Raw genomic sequence first — 11,323 nt, forward strand, 5'->3', positions numbered from 1 at the left:
TCTCCCTCTGACCCTCTTCCCTCTCGTGCTCTCTCTCTCTCTATATCATCCTCTCTCTAAAAAAAAAAAAAAAAAAAAAAAAAAAAAAAAAGAATATAATGCTTGTGTTTTTAACCCCCAGTAACTATTATATCCTGCTTGTCTCACTTTTAGCGTGAAGACAAATATTAATTTTTTTGTGGATAGTTTTTTTTTTAAAGATTTTATTTATTTATTTGAGAGAGAGAATGAGAGAGAAAGAGCGCACATGAGGGGGGGACGGTCAGAGGGAGAAGCAGACTCCCTGCTGAGCAGGGAGCCTGATGCGGGACTCGATCCTGGAACTCCAGGATCATGACCTGAGCCGAAGGCAGTTGCTTAACCAACTGAGCCACCCAGGCGCCCTTGTGGATAGTTTTTAAAATTTTTTCTACGTAGGAATGGGAGCTATGAAAGAGAAGAAAATGGTCACGAAAGGAAGGGTGCATGGGTAAGGTCAAAGGTCACAGTTCTGCCTAGAACAGATCATCCCACTGATGATTTTTTTTTCCTTGTAGGAAAGGGTGGCTCCTATTTTTATCTCCTCTCTTCTTTTAGAAGACTCTCCATCATGCCCTCTCAGCTAGTTAAACATATAATTAAGTCAGTGGATCTCAAATGGGGCAGTTTGCCTTTCAGGGTGCATTTGGCAATGTCTGGAGACACACTGGGAGGGTAGGTGCTCCTTGTGTCCAGTAGGTAGAGACTGAGAGCTGCTACAAGGCACAGGATAGTCCCCCACCACAAAGAATTATCCGGCTTAAAATGTCAATAGTGTGGGAACTGAGAAACCGTGATCTAAGTGACAGCAGTAGACTCGCTATGCAAACGCAGCTTCAGGGCAAATCTCAGTCTCCTTTCCCCCCAGATCTCTGGCCCTAAATTCCTCCTCTGCGGAAATCCTGGAGGCATCACTGATGTTTCATCAGAGACCTACTACCCTCTGAAGTCATTGTACCCTGGGCCCGCCACAAGGTGTTACCAACATGCTGCCAAATTATTAAGAACGAGTAACCAGGTGTACCAGTGACTGTTCGGGAGAGCACTTCCTATCTTGCCATAGCAGGGAGAATCCCCACCCATGCTCTCTCCCACCTCCTTCCAGCCCCAACTCTGTAGGGCGAGGCTGATGGAGAAACTCCTTTAAGGAGAATGCCAGCTCTGGCACTGACATGCTCTGTGAACTTGAATAAGTCTCCTTGTTCCGTGCCTCAGTTTCTCCATATGCATAAGGGGTCTGACCAGCTCATCTCTACAGATCCTTCCAGCTCTGCCACTCTGATTCTTCAGTCCTAACCTCCACTATGCTTGTACCAAGAAGACTGAAATGCTTATTTCTGATCCAGCCCCCAAACTGGTGATTTAGAGGCCCAGGAAAGTCATGTGCCAGCCACAACTCTAGCTGTTGGGTCTTTGGATGGGTCCTAGTTGTCTCCTCGGTGAGGACTGAGAACAGTTGGAGCGCTGGTAATTAGGACCAAGCTCCACATCCCCTGCCCTTGGTGCCAAGAGCTGCTGCTAGGGGGTATCCCCATCGGATAGCCATGATGGTTGAGGAGTTGAAAGCTGCAAGACAAGGTCCCAAAAGCATCTCAAACTGAGGATTCATGAAGCTCCTCAGCAGATACTAAGATGTTAGAGCTTCGGCTGCCTTTGACCCTTCTGGATGCTGTGTGTTACCAGGGCAGAAGCCCAACTCAAACTGGCTTAAAGGGAATGGTTGGCATGTGTGTCTGAGAAGAATTGAGATGGGAGTATTGGTTTCAGGAAAGGTTTGATCCAGCAGCTCACATATCACCTAAAGACTCAGCTTCCTCTATTCTGCCTTGCACTTTGCTGACTACATCTTAAGGCTGGCCTCTCTGATGGGCCCAGGTGGTAGGCAGCAGTCCTGGGGATTCAGCCTCAGGAGTATGCACCTGCGGGAATGAGAAAGTCAGTTATTCCATTCCTCAAACAGTCCTGAGGTTGCGTCTTTGGACCTGATTGGCTCATTAAGGATGATGCGCCTTCCTTGACCAAACTCAGTGTCCTGGAGGATAGCGCTTATTGACTGGCAGGGGCAGCTAGCAAATGTCACTACAATACCCCCCCTGAAGAGTCACTAGTGCTTGGCACATGGTGGGCACTTTATTCATTCATTAAGCCAATGGTTATTTAGTGAGTACCTACTATGTTCAAGAAATTATGCTAGCTGCCGATGAAAAGGCAGTGAACAAGAGGACAAGGTCCCTGCCCTCATAGTCTAGCAGGGGTGACAGACACCTAAACAGCTGAAGACAGTACAAGGTGATTAGTGCCAGAGGAGGGGGCCCTACATTGTTCTTACATGAAAGAGGACAGGGGGTCAGGGAAAGCTTTTGACAGGAGGTGGCACTTAAATTGAGACTTGAGGGTCATAGTCAGATACTCAGACACTCCTTCAAAGTGACATTCTTTGAATGTTTGGTCAATGGTCATTTAGAGCAGGGGCTGAGTGCTGTTTGGGGAAAAGGCAGAACCCTACTTAGCTTCCCAATGGTCCTGAGCAACTGGATCCTGGACAAACTTGCAGAGTGCATATAACAAGACAAAAAAGGCCTGCTACTCAGTGGAGCACCGGGTGTTACTTGGGCTCGCCCCCGACCTCCCACCTCCAAAGCCTTACCCATGTTTTCCTTCCAGCAGCATACAGAACTGTTGAGGCACTGTGCCAGGCGCTGGCGAAACATGCCCCGGGGCTGGTCTCACTGAGCTCACCTTCCTCTTTACTTCCACAAATGATCATGCAGTGAGACACAGAGATGCAGTTGTGCAAAGTGCTGCGAACAAACTCTAGAGGCCCAAGGCTTGTTAGTAGGCAGGGAGTGGGGGTAGGATGGTGGTTTGGGTCATGGAAGGCCTCTCTGAACATGTGACATTTATGCTAACAAATGACTGATGAGAAGCAATTAGCCAAGTGAGCAGTGGAGGGAAGGGATGCGCCCAGCTGCTCTTCCAAGCCCTGAGTTGGAAGTTTAAGTCAGGAGTTGGGGGAAGCGTCAGAGGAAGAAAGCTCCATTTGCAGCTACAGATAGAAGCCTGTCTCCAGCCCAACTTTATGGGTAACAAAGCTCAGATCTTCAGCAGGTCAGCTGTCTGATTCCCGTTCCTATTTCCCCGTAGGGCCCGACCCCAGTTGAAGGGGGACAGAGGTGTGATGATCAGCCTTAAAAGGCCAACACAAGGCCGTGGCCAGATCCTGCAGGATCTTGTAGACCATGTTATGGATTTTGAGATACAAGTAAAGGGTCGTCGAAGTTGGTTTTTTAATTGTTGTGAAATATATATAATATAAAGTTGACCATTTTTAAGGATACGGTTCAGTGGCATAAGTACATTCACCTTGTGGTGCAACCATCACCACCATCCATTTCCAGAACTTTCTCATCTTCTCAAACTGAGACTGTCCCCGTGAAACACCAGCTCCCCATTCCCTCTTTCCCTCAGCCTCTGGCAACTGCCAGTCTACTTTCTGTCTCTGTGAACTTGACCACTCCAGGTACCTCATAGAAACACTGTATGATATTTGATAGTATTTGTCCTTTTGTGTCTGGCTTCTTTCACTTAGCATAATGCCTTTAATTCATGTAGCTGGCCTCAGCGTTTCTTCATTTTAAGGCTGAATCATCTCCCATTGTATGTATACACCACATTCTGTTTATCCATTCATCTTTCCATCACCAAAGGGGTTTAAGTAGAGATTTTAAACGGTATCAGATTTCCAGTTTAAAAGATCATTTGGGGGCTGCCTGGCTGACTCAATTGGTGGAGCCGTATGACTCTTGATCTCGGGGTTGTGATTTCAAGCCCCACGCTGGGTGTGGAGCCTACTTAAAAAAAAATTTTTTTTTTAATGAAAGATCACTTAGCTGGCAGGTGAAGTTTGGACCAAGCGTGGCAAGAGCTGCAAAGGTCTAGGCCAGAGGTGATGGTGGTGGTGTGGTCTTAGACTGCAACCAGGAGGGAGGGGAGAAGTAGATCTATGGGCAGGTGGGAGATTGCACAGGATCTGGGCTTTGGAAGTTTGCCACGGGAAGGAGGAACCATCAAGAAATGCTGGGCTGGGGCGCCTGGGTGGCTCAGTTGGTTGGGTGACTGCCTTCGGCTCAGGTCATGATCCTGGAGTCCCGGGATCAAGTCCCGCATCGGGCTCCCTGCTCATCAGGGAGTCTGCTTCTCCCTCTGACCCTCTTCCCTCTCGTGCTCTCATCTCTCATTCTCTCTCAAATAAATAAATAAAATCTTTAAAAAAAAAAAAAAAGAAATGCTGGGCTGACCTCAGTTTTCCTTAAGGACACAGATCTGAGGGAGTCCATTGAGCTGCAAATGAGGTGTCCTGTCTTCCCAGTTCAGTGATTCCTTCTCACCAGCTCTGCCTTCTGGGGAACACAGACTCAGCCACTGAGAAAATTCTTCGTAATTTGGCTTTCCCTGTGGCCTTCTAACAGAAGGATGGGATGCACATTCTGGTTTACTTGACTATTCCATGGATCTTCGTAAATTCCTAGATTGATAGCTGCCTTAATGATTGAATCTGACTCTGCTGCTTGGTTATTGTTAATCCATCAATGGAAGATGAATCCCCAGGGTACCTGGGAGGCTCAATCGGTTAAGAGTCCGATTCTTTATCTCAGCTCAGGTCCTGATCTCAGGGTCTGAGTTCAAGCCCTAAAAAAAAAAAAAAAAAAGATGAATCCCCTGATTCCCTTTTTAGTGTGCTTCGAGAAGTCGGGGTTCTGACATTGTAAAGCTCAGCCCCAAACTCAGGACCAAGAGAGATCCTGTCTTGTGAGTCCTTCTCATGCCAGTCAGACTTGTCATGAAGACACCCTTCTGTATTATAAGCTGAGAATTCTAGCTAATATTCTAGGTGATTCAAGCCGAGAAGGCAGGTGACTGAGCTGGACTCCGCTGATGCTGTGTGCCTTGCTTTTCCCACTGCTGATGGAGCTGTGCAACCTTCTCGGGAAGCAGTCTATCCATATTGACTAAATACCCTTTCAAAAATCAATCCGACTTCTCAGAGTCTAGGCTAAGGAGATAATTAAAATGTGGCATTCCGGGCGTCTGGGTGGCTCAGTTGGTTAAGCGACTGCCTTCGCCTCAGGTCATGATCCTGGAGTCCCGGGATCGAGTCCCACATTGGGCTCCCTGCTCGGTGGGGAGTCTGCTTCTCCCTCTGACCCTCTTCCCTCTCGTGCTCTCTATCTCTCATTCTCTCTCTCTCAAATAAATAAATAAAATCTTTAAAAAAATAAAAAAAAGAGTCTCTCTTTCTAAAAAAAAAAAAATGTGGCATTCCCTGTAGCACCACTGATAACAGTGAGAAACTAAAAGCAAAATTTGTGTCCAATAATATATCGATAGGATGGAATATTCTACAGTCATTAGAAAAGCGGCATTCTCAAAAGAGTGGATCCTCTTCTTAAACAGGTGAAATTGATCTATGTGGAAGTGGGCTGGTTATTGATGCGGAAGGTGAGGGAATCTTCTGGGGTGATGGAAGTGTTCTGGATCTTCATCTGGGTGGTGGTTACATAGATGAATATATGTATAAAAATTCACTGAACTCCATGCTTCCTATTTGTGTTCCCTACTGTATGTGATGAGACCTCCATATAAAAGCATGAATTCTTTTTTTTAAAGATTTTAGTTATTTGAGAGAGAGAGAGAGCAAGAGAGTGGCAGAGGGAGAGGGAGAAGCAGACTCCCCGCTGAGCAGGGATGCAGGGCGGGGCTGGATGTAGGGCTTGATCCCAGGACCCTGAGATCATGCCCTGAGCTGAAGGCAGATGCTTAACCGACTGAGCCACCCAGGTGACCAAAAAGCATGAATTCTGAAGGCAATGTAGCAACGCCCTCTAGAATGTAAGGTCCTGGAGAGAAGGGGTTTGTCTGCTCCTGTTTGTTGCTGTATGCCCAGAGCCCAGAACACTGCTCAGCACAGAGCAGACCCTCCGTAAAATCCTACTGAATGATTATAGAAAATGTTTAGGATAAAATGTTAAATGAAAAACAAGTTCCAGGGCACCTGGGTGGCTCAGTCAGTTAAGCATCTGCCTTCAGCTCAGGTTATGACCCCAGGGTCCTGGGATTGAGCCCCGCATCAGGCTTTCTGCTCAGCGGGGAGTCTGCTTCTCCTTCTGTCTCTGCGCCTCCCCCTGCTTGTACGCACACACTCTCTCTCAAATAAATAAGTCTTAAAAAAAAAAGAAAGAAAGAAAGAAAGAAAGAAAGAAAGAAAGAAAAGAAAAACAAGTCCCAAGTTTGCAAAACTTTTCAGTACACTGTAATTACAGTGTTGTAAAAATGACAGACAGGAAAATAACTGGAAGGAAATACAGTGAAACGGTGTTGGTGTTTGTGCGGAATGGCGGGATATGGAAGATGATTTTTTAAAGTTTCCTTGATGAATGTCTCCTTCCCCTTCTGTCTGTTATTCTGCATGGAACATCATTTAGAAATAGCAAATGGTGGAGCGCTAACACTGAATGAGTGCTTACTCTGTGCCAGGCTTCTATGCTTAGAGAAATGTACACTTCACATTTTTTAACTCAGTTAATTTTCACAACAACCCTATGAAGTCGGTATTATTTATCCCTATTTTACAGATGGGGAAACTGAGGCACAGAGCAGTTCAAGAACCTTCCAAAAGCTACACAGCCCTAAGTAGGCAGACCTGGGAGGGAGGCCCAGCAGAAGGTTCCACTGGTTAAGCCACAACGATGCCACACTGCCCCTGGAAAGCTAATGTCAAAAGCCCAGATTCGAGACCTTTGGGACTATGAGCCCCTGAACAAACGGACCTCTTTGCTCTCCTCTCCCTGTGATCCTGTCTCTCCCAAATAGTCAAACACCTCAAAGGAGTGAAGAGGTGAACGTGAGCTAGAGAACCAGAAGCAGAAGAGGTGAGCAGAGGGGTGAGCCAAGCGAGTTCTCCCGGGTGCGGGGCGGGGCAGCAGATGTTCCCATAACCTGACTCCCCATGCCAGAAGCCCAGGGAGGGCCCCTCTTCCAGGCTGGCCCTGCCCCTTGGGGCTATCTTGAAGCCTGGTCCTGCAGTCCACCAGAAATGTGGCTTCCTGGAAGTTCATCTGCAGCGCCCCCCCCCCCCCCCCCCGCGCCGTACCAGTCCACTGTGCTCCTGGAAGTTAAGGGAACTGGGCCACAGTGCTTCCTGGCACCTGAGCAGGACACCTGTCTGGCTCCACCATCCATAGGAGCACGGGCTGCTGCTGGCTGACAGATCTGAGTTCCTGCCCAGCAGCTCCCCTGCTGTGTGGCCTGGGGCAAGTTACTTGACCTCTCACCAGCCTCGGTGTCTCTGTATTGGAAATGGAGGGACTAAAGTACCCGAGGGGATTGAACACAACAGTATGGGTGATGCTTTCGGCAGCATGGCACTCAAACCAGGGTGGCTTTTGTTATTATTATTACTATCCTGCCGCCTTCCTCCTCTTCAGGGTCATGGAAGGCTTGGAGAGATGGGCTGAAAGGCATTCAGACGTCTTGGCCGCCAGTAGGGAATGCCTTTCTAATCAGCACAAATGTCAGACTCCAGTTATTAATACCCTGCCGGCCCCACCAGCTCTTGGATTGAGCATTCTGAAGAGGAGGTGCAGAGGTGGGGAGGGTGGATCTGGGGAACAGGTGGCTGAGGGCTGGGGAAGGAGCCCTCTCTCCGTGGGAACAGCCCTTCCTAGACTCGCAGGCAGACTTGGCCGGTCCTGGGGCACCCTCCACCTGTGGTCTAGGGTCTGGGAAGGTGCGAAATTCCTGCCTGAAGCTGAGCTCCAGGCAGTCAGATTCTCGGTCCCCCAAGGGCACAGCACTCTCCTTCCAGGAATCTATGCTCTGAGGGAGCAGGGTCCCCCAGTTGGGCCCCCAGAAGAGACAGACTCATGGAACTGTGGAATGTTGATGGTGGACCGGGCCAAGGGCACCCCCAATCTCCCCGACTGACTTGGAGCTCAGCATCTTGGACAGAGCTGGGTGACGGGGGACATCTACATCCTCAGCTGTTCCCTGAGAATAATAATAATTTTCAACCCTTTCACGTAATAGAAACATTTTCTCTTAGCTGTTGAAAGAACGAATGAAATGATTCATGTCATCGCGGCGCTTAGTGCGCGGTAAGTGTCCAGCCAAGAGCGGATGTCGGGAGCCCAGTCCCTTCATCTTATACATGACTTCTCATTCCTTCCTGCGTGAGCGGTAGCACACCTCAAGGAACAAAGATCTTTCAGGAATTTCCCGTTTCCCTACCTGAGCTAACAATTATATCAATGAAGGCTTCTTTGTTCTCTTATACTGATTTTTGAAAAATTAATAACTTTTTTTAGAGCAATTTTATGTTCACAGCAAAACTGAGCAGAAGGTACCAACAGTCCCTGTATATCCTGTTTCCCCCACTCCCAGCACCCCCCACTCCCAGCACCCCCCACTCCCAGCATCCCCCACTCCCAGCATTCCCCCCATCAGCATGATGCCCCAGTGTGGTACATTTGTTACAATCAATGAACTGGCATTGACAGGACATTATTACCAAAGCTCATAGCTTACATTAGAGTTCACTCTTGGTGTGTATGAGTTTTGACAAATGTATATAACATGTATCTTACTGTTACAGTATCATATAGAATATTTTCACTGTCCTGAAAATTCCGTGTACTTCATCTACTAATCTCTCCCTCTCCCCAAACCCCAGACAACCGCTGAACTTTTTACTGTTTCCAGACTGCCTTTTTCAGAATGTCATACGGTTGGAATCATACAGTACATGGTGTTTTCAGATTAGCTTCTTTCACTTAGTAATATGCCTTTAGATTTTTTCCATGTCTTTCTGTGGCTTGATAGCTCACTCCTTCTCTCTCTCTTTTTGTGCTGGATGATATTCCACTGTATGGCTGTACCATATTTTATTTATCCATTCACTTACTGAAGGACATCTTGGTTGCTTCCAAGTTTTGGCTATTATGAGTAAAGCTGCTATAAACATTGATATGCAGGTTTTTGTGTAGACATAAGTTTTTAACTCATTTGGGTAAATACCAAAGAGCATGATGGCTGTATCTTATGGTAAGAGTATGTTTAGTTTTGTAAGAAATTGCCGGACTGTATTCCAAAGTGGCTGTGCTGTTTTACCTTCCCACTGGAATGAATGAAAGTTCCTGTCGCTCCAAATCCTTTGTCGGCATTTGGTGTTGTCAGTGTTTGGAATTTGGGTCATTCTGATGGGTGTGTCGTGGTATCTCATTTTTGTTTCAATTTGCAAGTCCCTGATGGCATATGAGGTTGAGCATCTTTTCACATGCTTATTTACCATTTGGATATCTTCTTTGGTGAGCTCTTCAGATCTTTTGTCCATGTTTTAATTGAGTTGTTCATTTTCTTATCGTTGACTTTTAAGAGTTCTTTGTAGATGTTGGATCACAGTTGTTTTTTTTTAACAGTTCTTTATCAAATATGTCTTTTGTAAATATTTCATCCCATCTATGACTTGTTTTCTTATTCTCCTGATTAATTTTTATTAATGATTACATTTTTTCTCATGATTAAAAGAAGTTTTCTTATAAATATGCATTACATGAATAGCATACGGCTTGGTTTTCCCAGTGCCTTCACCTATGAGGGACCCCACTTTTGGCAGCTGTACCAGGCAGTGTAGCATCCTGCATGTTCGGTATTGTGGCCCAGGGAGGGAGTGTAACTTTCTTGAGATTGCACAGCATATTCACTAGGATGATATATGCATCCCATGTAACTAGCCTTCCTAGTAACTGACAACCATCTTATTTGGTCTGTGTGAGATGCCTGAAATGCCACTTCTTTTTTCTTGACTTTAAAAAAAGTTAGATAAATAGTCATGTGACAACAGCAGGTATTTTTCAAAAAGGAAAATAATTAAAAAGCCACCCACAATCATGCCACTTAATAAATCAACCATTTCACTTTTCTGAACATGTTGTCTCTCGAGCAAATTTGGGACAAGGTGTGCCCCCGAACTGTCATAGTGATCATCTTGGTTGCTTTTTTTTTTTTTAAGATTTTATTTATTTATTTATTTGTTAGAGAGAGAGTGTGTGGGCGAGAGAGAGTGAGCTAGAGTACAAGCAGGGGGAGCTGCAGGCAGAGGGAGAAGCAGGATCCCTGCTGAGCAAGGAGCCCGATGCAGGGCTCGATCCCAGGGCATTGAGATCATGACCTGAGCTGAAGGCAGCCGCTTAACTGACTAGGCCACCCAGGCATCCCCTTGGTTGCTTTTTTTACTTTTTCCAGGTTTTAGTTTTCAAATGATATTTTAGAATGGCTGCTTAATATTCTATTTGTTACTTAAACATGCCAAGCTCACTGCTGCTCTGTCTGGAATGGGCTTCTGCCTGGTTGCCACGTGGCTGATCCTCCAACATCATTTGGGTCACCTCCTCAGGAGGCCTTTCTTGAATATCTTATTGAAAACAGCCCCCCGGGACACCTGGGTGGTTCAGTCACTTAAGTGTCTGCCTTCAGCTCAGGTCATGATCTCAGGGTCCTGGGATCGAGCCCCTCGTCGGGCTCCCTGCTCAGCAGGAAGCCTGCTTCTCCCTCTGCCTGCCCCCCCCCCACTCTCTCTCTCTCTGACAAATAAACAAATAAAATCTAAAAAAAAAAAGAAAGAAAGAAAGAAAGCAGCCCCATGATTACAAGTCTCTCTCCATCCCATTGTCTTATTTTCTTTTTTTGGTGGCATTTATTACCAACAGTAACTATCTTTATTTTTGTGTCTGTCTTCTCCCAACAGAGAACATAAGCTCTGAGAACATGGAACTTTTCTTTTTTCTTTTATTTTTTAATTTTTTTTTTTTTTTTTATTTATGAAAGTCAGAGAGAGAGAGAGAGAGAGAGAGGCAGAGGCAGAGGGAGAAGCAGGCTCTCCGCCTAGCAGGGAGCCCGATGCGGGACTCAATCCCAGGACCCTGGGATCATGACCTGAGCCGAAGGCAGACGCTTAACCATCTGAGCCACCCAGGTGCCCAAGAACATGGAACTTTTCGAACTTACTTGCTCTGTATCTCCAGGTCTACAACAGTGCCTGGCACATAGTAGATCAAGAAATATTTATTTATTTATTATTATTTTTTAAAGATTTTATTTATTTTTTTGACAGAGAGAGACACAGTGAGAGAGAGAGAACACAAGCAGGGGGAGTGGGAGAGGGAGAAGCAGGCTTCCCGCTGAGCAGAGAGCCCCATGCAGGGCTCGATCCCAGGACCCCAGGATCATGACCTGAGCCGAAGGCAGACGC

This window comes from Callorhinus ursinus, unplaced genomic scaffold (assembly GCF_003265705.2).
Source record: "Callorhinus ursinus isolate GAN/ISIS: 27379988/994484 unplaced genomic scaffold, GSC_fseal_2.0 scaffold18, whole genome shotgun sequence".
NCBI lineage: Eukaryota > Metazoa > Chordata > Mammalia > Carnivora > Otariidae > Callorhinus > Callorhinus ursinus.